This window comes from Alligator sinensis, unplaced genomic scaffold (genome assembly GCF_000455745.1).
Source record: "Alligator sinensis unplaced genomic scaffold, ASM45574v1 scaffold76_1, whole genome shotgun sequence".
Classification (NCBI taxonomy): domain Eukaryota; kingdom Metazoa; phylum Chordata; order Crocodylia; family Alligatoridae; genus Alligator; species Alligator sinensis.
Window position 1 is genome coordinate 1,042,748 of NW_005841865.1, and position 17,059 is coordinate 1,059,806.

Sequence of the window (17,059 nt, forward strand, 5' to 3'; positions counted from 1 at the left end):
AGTTGGATGGTTCTATCTGAGAGCAGAATTTTGCCCAGTCTTTCTCTTATACAACAGAGTGGTCCAAACTTCATAGCTTTCAGTTGAACAGGTAAAACAGCCTAAATTGACCTAGTAGGCCAATTATAATCCTATTACCTGAATAGCCTGCTAAAATGATCCAACTGTCTTTATATTCTTGGATCATCCAGAACTTTTTTTAATCCCTGAATGTTTCTAATTGAGCTAACATTATTAGAAGGTTTAAAAAACCTCCCAAATTCTCTTTGCGTTTCAGTAGCTCTTAATATGCAAGGCAGCAAGAGATGAGCTGGGTCTAATTACGAGTCCCTGGAGTAGCCAGTCAGAAAATGAATTGATGCCTTTTTCCTTATGAACAATGCATGTACCACAAATTAGAGGCACCATCACCAGAGATTTAATTACAAAATATCATTACTTTCACACATCATTTCAGATTTTGCCTGATCAAATCAAAGTTAGGGAGAGAGGGGAGGGGGAATAAAACTGCACCACTAGCAGGGTCATTCGTTCAGGGGTACTTGAATGCAGGAGGGAATTGGTGTTATTGAAGCTTCCCAAAAGGCATTACTGCAAAGTGAAGCAATTGCAGGGAAAGAAGAATTCATTTTCCTCCCACAAGGAAGTCTAGGCAATGCAGCTTCCTAATGATAAAATAAGGTGCAAAGTGATTCCAAGGCTCTGGCTGTTACACTCTGAAGTGATGTATTAAGGAGGTGAAGAACAATGCTCAGTTTGACAGGACATGTGGCAAATCCTGTTTTGACTATGGAAGGCAATAGAAAATTATTCTATTTTGGAAAAATAGGTTAAAAATAGGCCTTTACTCCACTATCAGCTGGCTTCAGCTAGACAGCATCTATCCTATTACTCTGGCAGTAAAAGCTGACATTAAATCTTGAAGATTAGTTTACTGTTTTTATGTGAATTTTAATGTTCATGGAAACTAAGAGACTAATAGCACCAAGCTAGACTTGAGGCAAATGGAAGCCATGCTTCCCCTACTATACTTCTACCAACTAACCTCAGTCCTGTCTCAAAGCTCGTACAATCTTTGGTCACTCCTGACTTTTGATTTGGGAAGCATCTGCTAGAGAGGATAAAGTGTGAAACCCACTTACCTTGGGATTTAAATCTAGCCTTTTTATGGCTTAGAAGAAAAGACCCAGTTACTTTGAAATTCTCCTACCCTTTTTTGAGTGCAAAGGTAAAAAAAAAAAAAAAAGACGAATCCTGAGTCAGAATTAGTCAACCTCCCCAGGTAGAGATGACCAGTGTGAGTCCATCATAATGATGAGGGCCAACATTTTCAAAAGCAGCCCCTGATCTTAGGTGACTCGGTCTGGAGGTGCTCAGTGACATCTCAATTTGTAGCTAATCTCCACCAACCCTTTTTTGAGGGCAAAGGTAAAAAAAAAAAAAAAAGACGAATCCTGAGTCAGAATTAGTCAACCTCCCCAGGTAGAGATGACCAGTGTGAGTCCATCATAATGATGAGGGCCAACATTTTCAAAAGCAGCCCCTGATCTTAGGTGACTCGGTCTGGAGGTGCTCAGTGACATCTCAATTTGTAGCTAATCTCCACCCCTCACCAGGTATAGCAGCCAAAATTAGAGACCATTTTTTAAAATTCTTGGCTGAAGTGCATTCTGCCAAGTTAAGTGCTATTGGTAGCATGAACCAGGGACACTCCTAGAGGAAGGAAGTCGGGCTTGAAAGCCCAATAGTCTGGGTAGAAAGTCTTATGTTACCTCAATGGGAGTCAAGGGGCTCCAGTGTTGTACAGTTGTTATAGCTAGAGTAGAACTGGAGATGGCCCAGTTCCTATCAGAACAAAGTCAAGAGCCACAGTCCCTAATAAATCCCAATGTTAAGTCCAGTTATTCAACTGATTCTACAGCAGCAGAGCAAGGATGATGTTCCACTGAATTATAATTCTTCTGTGCAAGTGAGATGCAAAGTTACATCATACAAAGATCAGAACCTTCCTGGCTGTCTGGCTTTTGATTAGGACTGTACACTATCAGCTAATGCCATAAACCAGGACAGTCTCAGTCAGCAGGGTGGCTTTGGGACCGAATGGCTGCAAGACCCCAGGATTGATTTACGGCCCCAGTATCCAGACTAGGCCACAGGCTGTGATTATTTCTCAGACGGACGTGCAAGCCAATCGTTTCAAGAAGTTAAAACACTCCTCAAAATTTATGAGGAAAATGACGGCTTGTTGAATACATGATGTAGCAAGATGTAGTTTTATATTAACTTAAGACGCATTTATGGGGCAATATTCATCTTCTCTGTATTATGGCAAGTATAATACAAGAGGATGCTATGTCACAAGGATATTATACCTGACAAATCCAATGCACTCAGAGAAAGACTGCAGTGTGTGCAGCTGAAAAAAGAGGGAACAGCCAATGCCAAAGGAAGAATGTAAAAGAAGGGGTTCTCACCAGAGTAGGTGTTATGGGCCAAATCTTCAGGTGATGTAAATTAGTGTAGTTCCACTGGCTGTACAGATTTACAGCAGCTAAGAATCTGAGTCCCTGCTTATAACCCACTCCAAAAATACCCAAGCATGATTTTGGTGGGTGCCACATTTGTCATCTAAACATCAGCAAGGAGCCAACAAGCTGCCCATTGTGGTCCAGTAGCTCAATACCCAAAAGCATATGAGGCACCTGCTAATTCAAGGAAACAGAAACCTTGGCAGTAGCCTCTATAATGACTAGTAGAGATTAATTTAAATGTGCAGATATGCAGAAAGATTACTGCTATTAGCATCCTGTGCAATTGTGCCTAAATGGCCAAGTGCACCAGCTGGTTGACAAAGTCCTCCCAGGGAAGAAGCTAACTCATTTGGGAATGCTGGGGAAAGGCATGTATGTAGCTTCTCTCTAAAAATAGCAGAGCATTCCTAGAATTCACTCCTGCTGGCAAAGCAAGTCACTGCCCTTTCCTTGCTTTTACTATGTCAGTCACAATGAATGTTGTCATTAACTTATATTAGAAGTCACATCCTCTGTATGGTTGTAACTAAGCCTCCACTTCTTGTGCTCACAAAATGCTAGGACAATCTTGCACCCATAAGCGGATGTCAGAGTGGTTCAGGTTACCAACTAGAAGATGTAAAATTGTACCTGCTACTACTTGCATCCACAAATTGAAACAGAGACTAACATCTGAAAATCTGGCCCTAAAGCATCTACAGTAGGTGTCCAGTGAGGGATTAAAGCTGGTACATGCACCCTCTGCCTGCTGCATGCTGTGCATTGTATTCAGATGTCATTACTAAGTACAGCTATCGATATCCTTAAGCGAATGACACAATTGGAAATCAAAGCCCTCTCATTTGGCCTGGGAAATGATCCCCTTAGAGGCTGAAGCTTGTATGCCATGGAGTATATTATGTATGTTGGTGTACATCCACTCCATAATCCTGGTGTTATACCCCATTACAGGGTATGCTGTTTACATAAATGTTTGAATAGGCCTGAGTGTTATGTGTACATGGGTTCAAGCCCATCTCTAATTAGATATTTATAATATCTAGAAATACCCTGACATCCTCTCTGCTTTCAGGTCCCCAAGCACAGTCCCAATGGAATCCCCCATTATCATAAAAACTGATCCAATAATCAGGTAATCCTGTACCCACAGTACAATTACAGTATGCTTCTATGACATAAGTTCAAAGCCTGAGCATTCTGGGGATAGTTAGTTTATTCCTGTTACTGTTTCCCATAGTGAAATGATCATGCATACTGTTGCATTGAGAAAAAAGAGTTGTGAGCCCTGTCCCAGAGAGCTTACAGTCCAACCTGGCATACAAAAGAAAGCCTTGTGGTTAAGTCACTGAAACCTACAAGATCATGGCCCAGCTTTTACTTATACCACAGGTCTTGCAAATCACTCAACTGTCCCATGCCTCAGTTCCCCTCCTACAGGAATGACAAAATATTTCTCCCACTCTGTTCAAACTGTATTCTGCCCAGGGCAGGGACTATCCCTCATTATTGGTGCATATCCACTCAGGCCACATCCAGATGAGTGCGGCTGTGCAGTATATGGCACCGCAGGCCCATCTGCAGCACCGCACACTGCACATTCAGGTGTTCCCCACACTGCAAAGTAGCAATGTGGAGGTGTTATTTGTCCCAGGGTCAAAGAAACCCGCACAAAAAATAGTGGGGCAGTGCGTGCCACCCAAAACTGAAGCTTGGCCATCTGGAGCAATGCTCCAGCTGCCAGCCAGGCTCCAAGCAGCAGGATCACCATGGCTGCAGTTCCCTAAGGCCTCCAGGTCCCCAGGTAAGGCTGCTGGGGCTAGCACAGTTGCTGGCCCCAGCCTCCCCTACCCCACCCAGGGCAACCTGCTGCATGCCAGAGGGCATACGGCACAGGCATTCCCCGGGGACAAATAACAGCAGAACAAGGTGTGCCACTGCTTCTTGTCCCCAGGGAAACAAACATCCATGCTCATGTGGACACGGCCTCAAAATATTGTTGTAGTTTTGTCTCACAATAACTAATGCCAGTGAAATACTAATGAATTGGGTAGTTGTTTTTTCATACATGTTGGCAAGTTGAGTTAAACAATAGGAGAACACAGGGCTTACTTGGACCGGCTAACACATGTTAATACCACAACTGCTTTGTCTTCACTTGGATTTGGGCCAACACTAGGTAAGAACACACCTTTTTTCCTAGCAATAACCATGCCTAAATGTTTGTACAACATTTGCACAATGGAATCCTGCTTTCAGTTAGGGTCTCTCTTTGCTGCTGAAACATAAATAATAATAAATCAATAGAAAGTCTGGTCACTGTGATGAGGTGGGAGGAGACCTTTGGATGAATATAACTGGAGGAGAAGATACAGCAAAATAGTGATTGGAGAAGAACACTGGTGAGGTTGCCAGTTGGGAATAAGGATGCGGAAGCTTAAAGCACTATGTTCAAGATGCAGGAACAGCAGGATGACGTATAACACCCATTACATTGAGCAGAAATTAAAAGGATTGATTGATATCAATTATCAGGTACAATTTGTTGCTGCACAATTGACACGTTAATCACCTCCCCTGCTGCATTTCGGCATGGCAAGATTTTTGACCAATTTGAAAGGTTTACAGCAACAATACGATACTGATTTATCACTCCTTAATAAAAAAGTGATCAACTGAAACCTGCATCCATCATTCTGTTTATCACTCATGGTGATTTATTAACTAATTATACTTACAGTAGGTCTTTTTCTATAAGTATGGATAATAGAGTAATGCCATGTCAGTGAAAGTCATAAATAATGCCACAGTACAGTATGCTTAATACTTACTCCTAAGGCCAACCCCATATCGAAGCATCTTGATTAAAGTAATCAGGTGGCTTGATTTGTCAGGACTATACAGATAAGAAATAAGTCTATTTCTCATATTTCCCTATACTGAACTTGGCATGAAATGTTTTGCTCATATAATTCAGATCAGGTGAAATACCCTTGTACTGACTATTTTTTAATAGACATTTCCAAGCCATTCACTAGAAGTCACTGCACGACAGATTCAAGATCAAATAGTTACATTCCATTCCTTAATCTACATATGGCAGTGAGCCTGTGATCTAAAGAGGTGAGAAAAGATAAGAAAATAACTTGGCGATAATGGAATAATAATTCTCTACCATAAAAAATAAATCAACAGCTGGTGACCCCAAATTAGAACACAAAGTTGAGATTACAAGAACAGGAAGGGACATCTTGTCCTTTCAAAATAGCAGAATTAAGAAGACAAGGGAGGGGTTTTGGAGAAGAAGATGCAACTGTTAGAGAGTGAAAAAGTCACAAAGAGGAGGAGGAAGAGAATTCTAACACATCAGGTGGCCAGTGGGCATTTTCAAGCTTCCTGTATTTGATATATAGCTTCAGCAGAGAGACAGAAAGCAAAAAATCTTCTACACTTGCTAAGCAGAAGGAAGGAGAAAGGGTGTTTTGGTTTTAGCTGACAAATTATTAAGCCTGCAAATCTCTGAGCTTTCAGCTTCATCCATCAAAAATACCTTTATAAAGTTCATAGGTACAGTAATTGGCAACCATACTCATATGTTTTCCCTCTTGGCAAAGTTATGTGGTCAGTCACCTTGCCTTGCTCCAGGGGACTGTTATGTGGCTCTATTAAATAATTACACCTACTTAATCATGTAATCTCAAGGAGAAAGGAACTTCTCAAATGACACATCAGACATCTCTTTACTACCAAAGCATCTTCCAAGTTCTGCATGAGAGTGTGGACCTTTATATGTAGCTTTTAAATTCAAGATGAAGTGCTAAAAATAGTCAGAGATAACAACCCTGGAGGAAAGAGCCATGGACAGAGAGAAGAGAACAGATGTCCAACAGGGTTTTGCCATTTCCATCGCTATGAAATCCTGAGAAAGCTCAGTTAGCATTATCAGCTCTATGCTACAGAACATGATACAAAACACTAAGGGTAAGATTTGAGAACATTAGTATTAGTATTGATGAGTCTATCCCTGTTAAAAATCACTACAAGTTTTACTATTGGTACAAAGGGAACAAAGTTAGAGCTGCACTGAGATCTTTTGAAAATCCCAACCCAGTCCCTGAAGAGAAAATAGAAAAATAGCATCATGGGAGAAGTCTTCCTATTTCTGATGCCTTATAAGTTCGCAAATAAAGATGTTTCTCTTCTAACTGCCATCCCTGAAATGCTGAAATCATGCTAGATTCTTTCTGTCTCAAGTATCATCACCACACTAACACAGGTGCAACTGAGGCGTAAACCCACATACGTCTTGCATATAAACATAACTGAACTTTATCATCATGTTGAGGATACTTAAACCAGACAGATGCTACCACTCTGCCATCATGCAACTGGTTTTATAGCACTAGCATGAGGAAGAGGCAGTGAAAAGTTGCTTAACACTTATTTTTGACCCCAAGAGCCCACTAGTATTGGGTCTATGGAGGGAGAGTGAGCTATTTTTACAAAGTCAGGGATTCTCCTTTTCAGTAAGCCACAGTGCTGGGCTGTGGCCTCTAATTACTGCTTTTAAGTGTTAAGGTTCAGTGAAGATGAGAACCAGCAGACAATGTACCACCATGGTTGCCAGCATATGCCGATGAAACCCAGAAATGGAAAAAGACAAAGGTCTCTTGACTTTAGCAAGATGTCATAGAGAGCATTTCAGTTTTGTGAAATCAGAACCAGGGATAGTTCGGATTCGATCCCATTTCATCCAAACTCTCCAAGGGCCTAGAGCAGGGATCAGCAACCACCAGCACATCAGAGCATGGCATGCAAGGCCTTTTTCCTAATCATGCCACAGCCGACCCAGACTCTGGGCACCTTCTGCCGGCAGCTGCCCAGGGCCTGGGCCTGCTGCAGTCAGAAGGCTGCAAACAGCTGCATGAGGCTCCACAACCCCAGCACCATGGCTGCAGCAGCTGTGCGCACACCTCTGGGCTCATGGCCAGGAAGAGGCCTGGGGCAGTGCAACCCTGGCTTCTCCCCCACCATCCACCCAGAGGCATGTGTGCAGCTGCTACCATCATGGAACCAGTGCCGGGGCTGTGGAGCCCAGTACAGCTGTTTGCAGCCTTCCAAACACCTGCCACAGAGGCTTGCAAACAGCTGCGCTGGGCTCCGGAGCCCTGGCACTGGCTCCATAATGGCAGCAGGTGCATGCATGGCTCATAGTACATGGCTGGGGCAGTGCAATCCCGGCCTTGCCCCCACTGTCCACCCGGAGACATGTGTGCAGCCACTACCAGCAATGAGGATCAGGCCCCTTGTGGCTCCCCCATCTCTGGCAAGCCAAGTCGAGGCATGGGTGGAGGTTGGGGTGATTTTGGCACTCCATCCAAAAATGTTGCCGACCCCTGGTCTAGAGGTTTGAATAAGTGGGTCTGGCTTTAACCAAACACCTAACCAGTGATTTCTAAAGTAATTGGAAGCTACTGAAGAGCCTTTGCACAAGCTGCTGTTCACAACTTGTTTCCCCCTACCAAATTCCCCTGGACCTAATATATTATTATTTTGCTATCAGCAACTGTCACAGCACTACAGGGAGAGACTTCTCCATAGAGCTCTGAGGACTGAGTCTCCGCTCACATCAGAGTTGCTAATAATTCTGCCCAATAGGAGGATGAGGCCAAGGCTGTACTCTTAGGAGCTGGGGAAGCATAGTTTATGGTGGGATACTGTATGGTGAGATCACGGCACCAGCATTAGGTACTAATTCAGACATACAAGTATTGTGATTTCAAAGAAATCTATATAAACTGCCCATGTCCATTCAATTATTAAAATGAGGAAATTAAGAGGATATGCATGACCTTCATTTTCTAGACTACTCAATACAACTTTATGGCTTTTGAATCTCTATAAATGAGCACTAAGAACATGCAAAAGTCATAAGAAAATGTTCATAATTTAAAATACAGTATTCAGTGCTAAACAGTGATGTCATGGCAGTATTACTTGTTCTTTTTCCATCTTGGCCCATGCTGAGGCTTTTGCAAAGGATGAGGTGTGACGAAGGATTGAGGGGGAAGAACAAGGTCAATTGTGCACACTCCTACATATCAAGCAGCCACAGGGTCAAGTTCATAACTCATACAAGCAGGTGCATCTCCAGTGAGGTCAATGGGATTTGACCCAGGCAATAGGAGTAACCAACTTACTTCATCCATTCTGTGATGACAGATGAACTGAGAATCTGTCGTACTGGAAATCATAATCCCAATCTGGAGTTAATCAGTTTCCTATGTTCAATTAGGAGGACATGCTCCAGGTGTTGCAGATATGATTTCTGCCCTTCCCAGTACTGAAAAATACTCTGTTTTCCAGGCTTTTCTCACACATGGCTGGATATGTAAAGCACAATGGAGAATATGATTAACTGGTTAAATCTCATAGAAAGCACCACACAAGTTACCAATATGGCATCCTTCTGAGAAAGGTTTGGGATTCATGCTCATCTGGAACTGCCTCTGACATCTCCTGGCTACGTTAGCCACCACATGAGGGACTGAACTAGGGACCTCCAAAGCTCAAAGCAAGCGCTAAAGCTTGAAGTCAAGCTCCTTTCACAGAGACTGTAAGAGATTTTGTCCTCTGTAAAATGGGAAGAGAGAAAGGCTTCTAACAGATAAATCCTCTGATTATCCATGCATCAAAAGTATCATATGAATTAACACTTCTCTCTTCCTCCTACTCTGAGTAGACTTCCCTTGGGATTCTAAATCCGCCACACCAAGAAGGTGGCAGAGCATGGGTCACAGCCCAACCCTCCTCGACACAGCAAGGACCAGATTTTGTAATAACCCTTGCCGACTTCTAGTGAAGTGTCATTCAGTCAAAGGTCAGCAAGTGACAGCATGAAACAATGTGAGGTCAGCAAGAGATGTCCTGGAAGCTGGTTCGTGTTCACAGATCAAGAGATTTTTTTTTTTTAAATAAATAAATTTGGGTTCCACTTTTAATTTTCTTCTTAGTTTTTTAAGCTCCTCCAATACATTCAAGCCATGGTTTCAAGGTTTCCTCTGCAAGCATGAGATTTGGGAAATTACTTTCTCTTTTAAATGAGAGTAGAGACTCTTGGGCAATTGCATAAATCTAGGTGCTGAGGCTCTAAACAAAAGGAAAGGTGAGCCTCAAGATAAATCCTGAGCACCAAGAGCGCAATGCTTGGAATCAGTGCCTGAATGTTACCATTGAACAAGGAGGCCTGAAGTCCACATGCAAATGCAGACACACTAAAGCAAATGAAGATGCAAACTGCTTATTAGCTACCTATCTCTTTGCATGCTCAATTACCCATGTTGGGTGTGCAAGTCAGTAACTGTGCAGGCAATAGCAGTGCACTTTACAGCATGAGGTGCCTAAGAAGATTGCATTACCACACTACCTAAACACCTCACAAACTTTAATGTACTTCCCCTCCCCTCCCCCAGAAGCTTTTATCTCTATTTCATAGGTGGGAAACTAAAGCAGAGACTAAATGACGTGCCCAAGATCCCACAGGAAGTAGCAGAACAGTTCATTGACCCAAAGCCAACATTTTCATGTCTCCACATTAAGTGGCAGGAACTGCAGAAGTGGGCTCAATCCAGCCCCAGTTAATCTACTGTTAAAGCAGAACTCCGAGGAAGCCTGTAGGTTGTTTCATCGTAGGCCTGACAAAAATGGCAAGTACTTTTTTATTAACTAATTGTGCTGGTGCTTGATTGGCTGTTCTATCTGGAAAATATTTCCCCAGAGGCTAATAGCTATTATATAGTAGGTCAAATTCTAGGTCTTTACTGAAGCTTTCAGTGAAATCTTCTCTTTATAGACATGGTAAAGCAAGGCAGTAATTCTGCATGCTTACACACATAGCCTTCCCATCATACCTCAGCCCTCCGCCTGTATAACTCATTTTCTCTCCAAACCCATTCAGTCCTCGTCCTCCTTGCTTGAAATTTCCAGCTAGTGTCTATTGTGATGGTGGCTTTTCTGAGCCTGACAGAAATCTTATTCATTTCCATAGGGAGGTTACTTAATGGCAGAGGTCATTGGACGAAATCATGACAAACCCAGTGAAAGGCTTAAATCCCAGTAACAAGCCTCTTGCACTCTGACTCCCAGATGCTTCCTAAAGTGAACACAAGATCAAACCAGACAAGCCCAGGAGGTGACTGGTTTCAGAGTCACCATTAGTGAATCACTGGAGCTACGTGTCAGGGGTTTATTCCTCCATGGTAAAGTATGCACTGGACTCCCACTGAATAGATGATAAATCATACCCAGCAATAACTCATGCCCTCATTTTGGCAGCCTGGGACAGCTGCTGCTGCTGCTGCTGCTGCCTGAGGCAAGGTGTAACCTGTCTACTCATTTCTCTCCTTTTCATTGCATTACACCTTTTAATAACATAAAAGGCAGCTACATAGTATTTGTCTAATGAACTGCAGTTACCTCAGGTATCCCATGCCAAAGATACTGCTGTTTCTGTGGTGACATTCTCAGTCTCTAATTGTTCCACTATCTTTCCAGTTAGACAGAAATGTGCCCAAGCAGTGAGTCTGAAACCCTACAACTTTGAGTTCTGTTCAAGACTAGATCTTGGCTGTATACCGGTCCTTCACTGTCACCTCTGGAGTTAAGTGCAGCATGAACTAGAGGCTGCAACACTGATCTGGAACTCAGCTCTAAGTTGTACCACTGACCTGCTACATGACTTTGGGTCCATCACTTCATCCCTCGTTCTACTCCCAACTTTGGTCACTTAAAAATAGATTCTTTGGGAGAGAAACCTTCTCTTCCTATATGTTTGGAGAGTATCTAGACCCTAGGAGAATGAGGCCCAGAGCCCAACTGTACTTTCTTGGCACAACCAAATTAATTATGATAAAATGTGCACTTAGGTCTGTGTAACAGGGCCCTGCCCTGTTACTAGGGGTTCACGGGAGTCTGAACAGCCCCACACTCCAGAAGCACCTCTGCACACCCACCCCAGACTTGGAAGAACTCACTAGAGACTGGGGAACCAAGTCCTGGGACATAGTGATTCCCGCAGCAAGGAAGCTGACACAGATGTGGGGAGTGAGAGAGGGTTAGCCACGTGAGCCCAGAGTGGGAAGGATAAAGGACACTGAAAGCAGCCTCAAGGGCCTGCACCTGGCCAGGGAGCAGGCTGCCTGGAGCGGCCAGGGGTTAAGCAGCCACTGGGAGAGCCTGGAGCAGGGCTCTTCTCTGTCTGTCTGTCTGTCTGTTTGCTTAATCATTTGCTTTGTTGCACAAGCCTGCAGGCTCTGCAAAGCCTCTGAAGATTAAGAGGCAACCAGGAGGTGAAGCCTGGAAGAATCGCTGGAAGATAGCTAAGTGCTAACTTATTTGTTTAACTTCTTTTGTTTGTTTTGCATAGCCACCAAGCCTGGGTGGCCTCCTAGTACCATCTACTAGCCTGGCTGCAGCAGAGGCAAGGGCCCTGAACAGTGGGTCCTTGGCCAAAGCCAGTAGCAAAAGTAAAACGGTCAGCTCAACTAGTGTGACCAAACATACCCTGCTGTGATCTGCCCAGACTCTGCCCATAGCAGCCTACAGTCTGTTTACGTCTCTTGTCATCCAGCCATCCCACAATGCTTTGTAAACATCGTTTTGCCCACCACTGGAATGTAGCCACCTCTGGCACAGAAGACAGCAGCTGTTTAACAGCACACAGTAACACCACACAACAATTTACTAAAAGAAGCAAAAAAAAAAATCATATATCCAACTGAAAATAGAAGGGGAAACGTAAGTAGGTAGAAAATGATTACCACAGCATCTGTATGAAATCTAACCAAAAAAAGAAGAGTTGAAACAGCAGTGTATAATTATCTTAGAAATCAACGCAAAATAATTTTAAAATACCAACTTAGAAATGTTTAAGACTGTCTTCTCAGCACAGACTTTGCCATGTGAGTGCAAGTGCAGCTGCAGCAACACTACAAAAATTATACAGCACCTCTTGGGGCAACAAAGAGTGACAGATCCATAATGTATATGGGGCAGTCGGCATTCAATAAATTAGGGCATAATTTACACAGAGGTGATTTGGTGACGGGAGGGGAGGGGTCACTCTCTTCCTGGTATCCTTCCTTTTGCCTCCTCCCCCTTGACACATGCCTTCAAGAAACACTGATGGTACACTTGTGCGCATCATTTAAAAAGTCACAATACAATGTAAGTCTCTTTGCACATGTGCACTGACCACAGAGCACAACCTTTCTTGTCTATAGACACAGGAACTTAAATTTAAGTGACACCTATGGCAATTGAAGGCCAGATTCACCAAAGTATTCAGCATTGACTATATTCTGCTCCTTCTTACTGCCTTCAATAGGAGCACTTAGACCATGTGATGGTCTTGTCCTGCTATCTGAACCTCTTGGTGTGGTTTTGGAAACAGTGAAGTCAGTCTGGAGGTACAGCATATCCTGATGAGCCAGAGAGTTGGGAACTAGTCACTGTTTCCTCTGAGGTGTTTTACCAGGGGGTTAAGCATTGATTTGAGGTATCTAAGCTTGGTAGATGTAGCTGTCTTAAATCTGAGAGGCCAAGTCTATGCATCTCTGCAGCAGTTGACTACAATCCTCAGTGAGGGAAATGAGTCAGTTGCTGCTAGATGAGGTGAGGAGGTTTTAAGTCCTGAATTTTGTTATTTTTAAAGTGTTCCATGAAGTGATGCTATGCAAAGCCCTGTTCCTCTTTACTGTGCTTGGGGCATCGAATCCTTAGCCCTCAGATTTGTTAGGCTTGTACATATATTTGTATGCAGCTCTTAGTCTTTAATTACTGAGACCCACATAAACAGAAACAGTACCTACAGCTGAGATAAGGGTATGCTGTGCAGCAACAACCCAGGGCTGGAGCAGCAAAAATGGTGCACATCTGGACTCATGTCTAGGCAGAACGGTGTGAGAAGGCTGCCCTCAGACTGATGGGGGTTGATTCAAAGCCCGTGAAAGTCAATGGAAGTTTTCTCATTCACTTGAGCAGGCTCTGGATTTGCCCCTCTCTCTGGGCCAAGCCAATGCTGTTAGTCAATGTCCTGCTCCAGAGCTAAATTGAATCATGCTTTTTTGTTTATTGCGCTGAGCTTGAGTTGTACAGATGTCCTGCGTCTTTTCCTGCATGCTTTCGTATCTGAGGGGTGTGTAGCACCTTGTCCTCTGCACTGTCAGGCACAGGAGTTGCAGGAGAAAACCTTGCTCTCCTAATAAATATTTAGGGAGTTTTCCAGAAGATGCAGCAGGACAGATGTGCTGTGACCTCCAGTGTGGTCCAGTACTGCAGCCACAGCTATTAGGAGGAATCCACATCTTACTTAAAAGGCCTAAGGCAACACAAACAAAAATCCCTTCTTGGCCCTGAAGAAAAAGAAACCCTGCCAGTTGTCAGGAATTATTATCCCTCAATTAAGAATAGCATGCATTACGTGCACAGTGTGTTCCCTACATTTTTACCTGCATAGGATATTAGCATTGCCAGTAGATTTCAGCTTCACAGGACCTGAGTTACATCTATGCTTCCAGCACCAGGTTTATCTTCAGGGTCCTGGCCAAACTTCCAGTTTATATGCCTCAACAATATCATCTGGATAAGATCCCCACTTTCTACCCAACTCAATTTTGCAGTGTTGTTATGAGCTGTTCAATAGCAGCTGGGTTCCACGCCAGAGACACCTGCATTTCAGGAATTGGTGACATGATAACTAAATATCACATCCATACCTCACAGGAGCATTGTGGGACAAAATTCTATAATCTTTCTGAAGTGCTTTGAAACTTGAAAAGAGCATAACCCCTGTTTACTATCATCGCAGTAGGAATGGTGAAGTCTCCAGCACACTGTAATACACTGGATCCACTTACTAGCATAGGAAGAGCAGCCTCAGCATAGCCCATGTACAAAGCAGCAGCAAAGGAGTTAAACTAAATCTCCTTGATGGTCCACAAGATCTAGGAGAAGGAGGCTTGCTAGGCAGGGGAAAAATTACCTAGGTTCATCTTTCTCTCATTTTATAAAAATAAATTTTTGAGAAACCTCCACAGTTTCACTATTTCTGGTCCCTAAATCACACTGCCTGACAGTCTATCTAGAGCTATTTATTGTCGAGCTCTGAAGAAGCCATCTTCTCAGAGCCAGGGGGATTGTGTTGAAGACCATCAGTGCCACCTGCTGGATAAATGCTATAGTATTTTCCTGGCTGCATTCTCACTTGCAATAAATCTTAGACCAAGAGAGAAATAGTTCAGAATAATAACGAAGATAGTGTGTATATCTCTAGCTCTCAAAGCACTTTAGCAAAATACAGGATCACCATCCTCCCTACATTAGCAATGGGAAAACTGAAGCAAAGAGACACAAAATGACTTATCTAAGGTTGCAACAATTGAGCAAGAGTACTGGGAATGGAAACAGGAGCTCTTAACTACTAGCCCAGTGCGCTATATCCTGAACCAAATTGCTTCCCATAGCATAGTGATCTTACAATGCCACTGAGATCTCACCAACTGTGCTAGTACTATCATCAGCTCCACAAGATAATAGCAATATGGTGTGAATTAAGGTTATGAATGACCCTCCCTTAATGAACTTGAGTGGAGGTGTGCCCTTACGGGCAATTTACACAGTGGGGTCAGCAGAACCCAGAGGCAGCACCCAGATGCAGAGGAAGAGGCTAGTGGCAAGCTCAAAAGTGAGTATTCACATAGGGAGATCCCTACTAAAATACAACCCTTGTATAAATCACTAACATGCTCAAATTAGGACTGAGGAAAGCCCTTAGTTTAGGATTTCATAACTAACTATTGAACATGTAAGTTCTCAACCAGAGACTGCACATGCAGTTCATCCTAATAATTCCAGTGGCTTGGGAAAGGATTTTTGCTTATTATTTATTTAATTTTCCTGCAGTTTTGATTTGTGTCTCCTTTTTAAAAATAAGAGTATACTTTGATACAACCAAGTTCAAATGTCTCTTCAAACATATTCTCACAGTTCAGCAGCAGCAGTCCCTGGATACGTGGATGACAGTCTTACAGTAAATAGGGAAGTCATCCGTGAGTCTGCAGATGACTGAGGAGGCTGATCCAAGATCCTCATGTTTGATTGCAGATGTGGAAAATAGTCCCAGGAGGAAGGAGAAAATCCTGGTAATGTTAGGTCACAGCTCTCTTTGAGCCCTCTGCATAATGCATATTCCTAAACCACAGAAAATTCAACTAGTATACTGGACCAAACAAGAGTAAACAGAGCTAGGGGAATATCAGGAGCAGCATCACTGGGAAATATGATGGTTTGTATGCATTTACAGGATCAGGGACTGGGCACCAATATATATAGACAGAAAATAGTCAGGAATCTGAAACAGGCTGAGAGTAAAGACTCTGGGGATGCATCCTTAAATCTGCTATCAATTCACCATGCAACCTGGGGAAAGTCTCTGTGCGTTGCTTTCTCCTGACCTAAATAACATTTCCTTCGAGGATTTGGTGAGATTTGATTCATGTTAGTTGAAAGGGAAGAAAATACTGCTAATGTGTAACATTTTATTATTATTGAAGAGCCAAGTAATTGGTCTTTTCAGCTAACACTTATTTGTCAAACTACTATTGAGATTCATGCATGCAGATCAGGTAGTTAGACAAGTGCCGCTTTGCCAAATGTGCTTGTGATTGGAAGTTATTGTGAATCCAAAGCTGAAAGGATAGAAATTTGAAGGGTAATTTTAAAGAATTAAGGCTATAAATAAGGTAATTTATTATTTTGCCACAAGATGGAGCTCCAACCCCTCGTTTCTATTTCCTTCTCTCTCTCTCTCTCTCTCTCTCCCCCCCCGCCATCCCATTTCTATTTGTGGCTTCTTTCCCCCCTTCCCCCTTCCCCTCCCCCTCCACCCCAGTGTGTGTGTGTGTGTGTTCCCGCCTTGCTCCCACTCCAAGAAAAAAACATTCTTCCTATAAATGGCATTACTAGGAAAGGTGCCCAGGATGGGTTCCAGGGTTTCTCCAAATGCCGGGAATTAGTGTCAATGTCCTCCTCGCTCCATAGACTGTAAAAAAAACCCACAGGAAAGTTATTGAACAGTAACTTTCTGTTCAGACCTAGCTCATTTCCAACAAGTTTTGCTTTCTCTGTGTTGTTTAAATGACTAGGGCTGAATCTGAAATAGCTTGGAACTTTTTCTTCCTGATGAATCTTCCTATTGTCAAGGAGCAAACCAAATAGGATGCATTACATAGATCTCTGCTCTGACAAGACGCCTATAAAAATATTTCACAACAATTAAAGAGCTGGTGTTCTGAACCTCACAGCCTATCATACTGACCAATATTATCTCATCAGGTGTACCTACACTGGAATCCAAAGGGCAGTACAGATTTTCCTCAATTTATGCGGTACATGCGTTCCCAGAGAACGCCGCATGAATCGAATTTGCATAAAGCGAACCCACTTTACAATGTAACGAATAGGGATACGTTCCC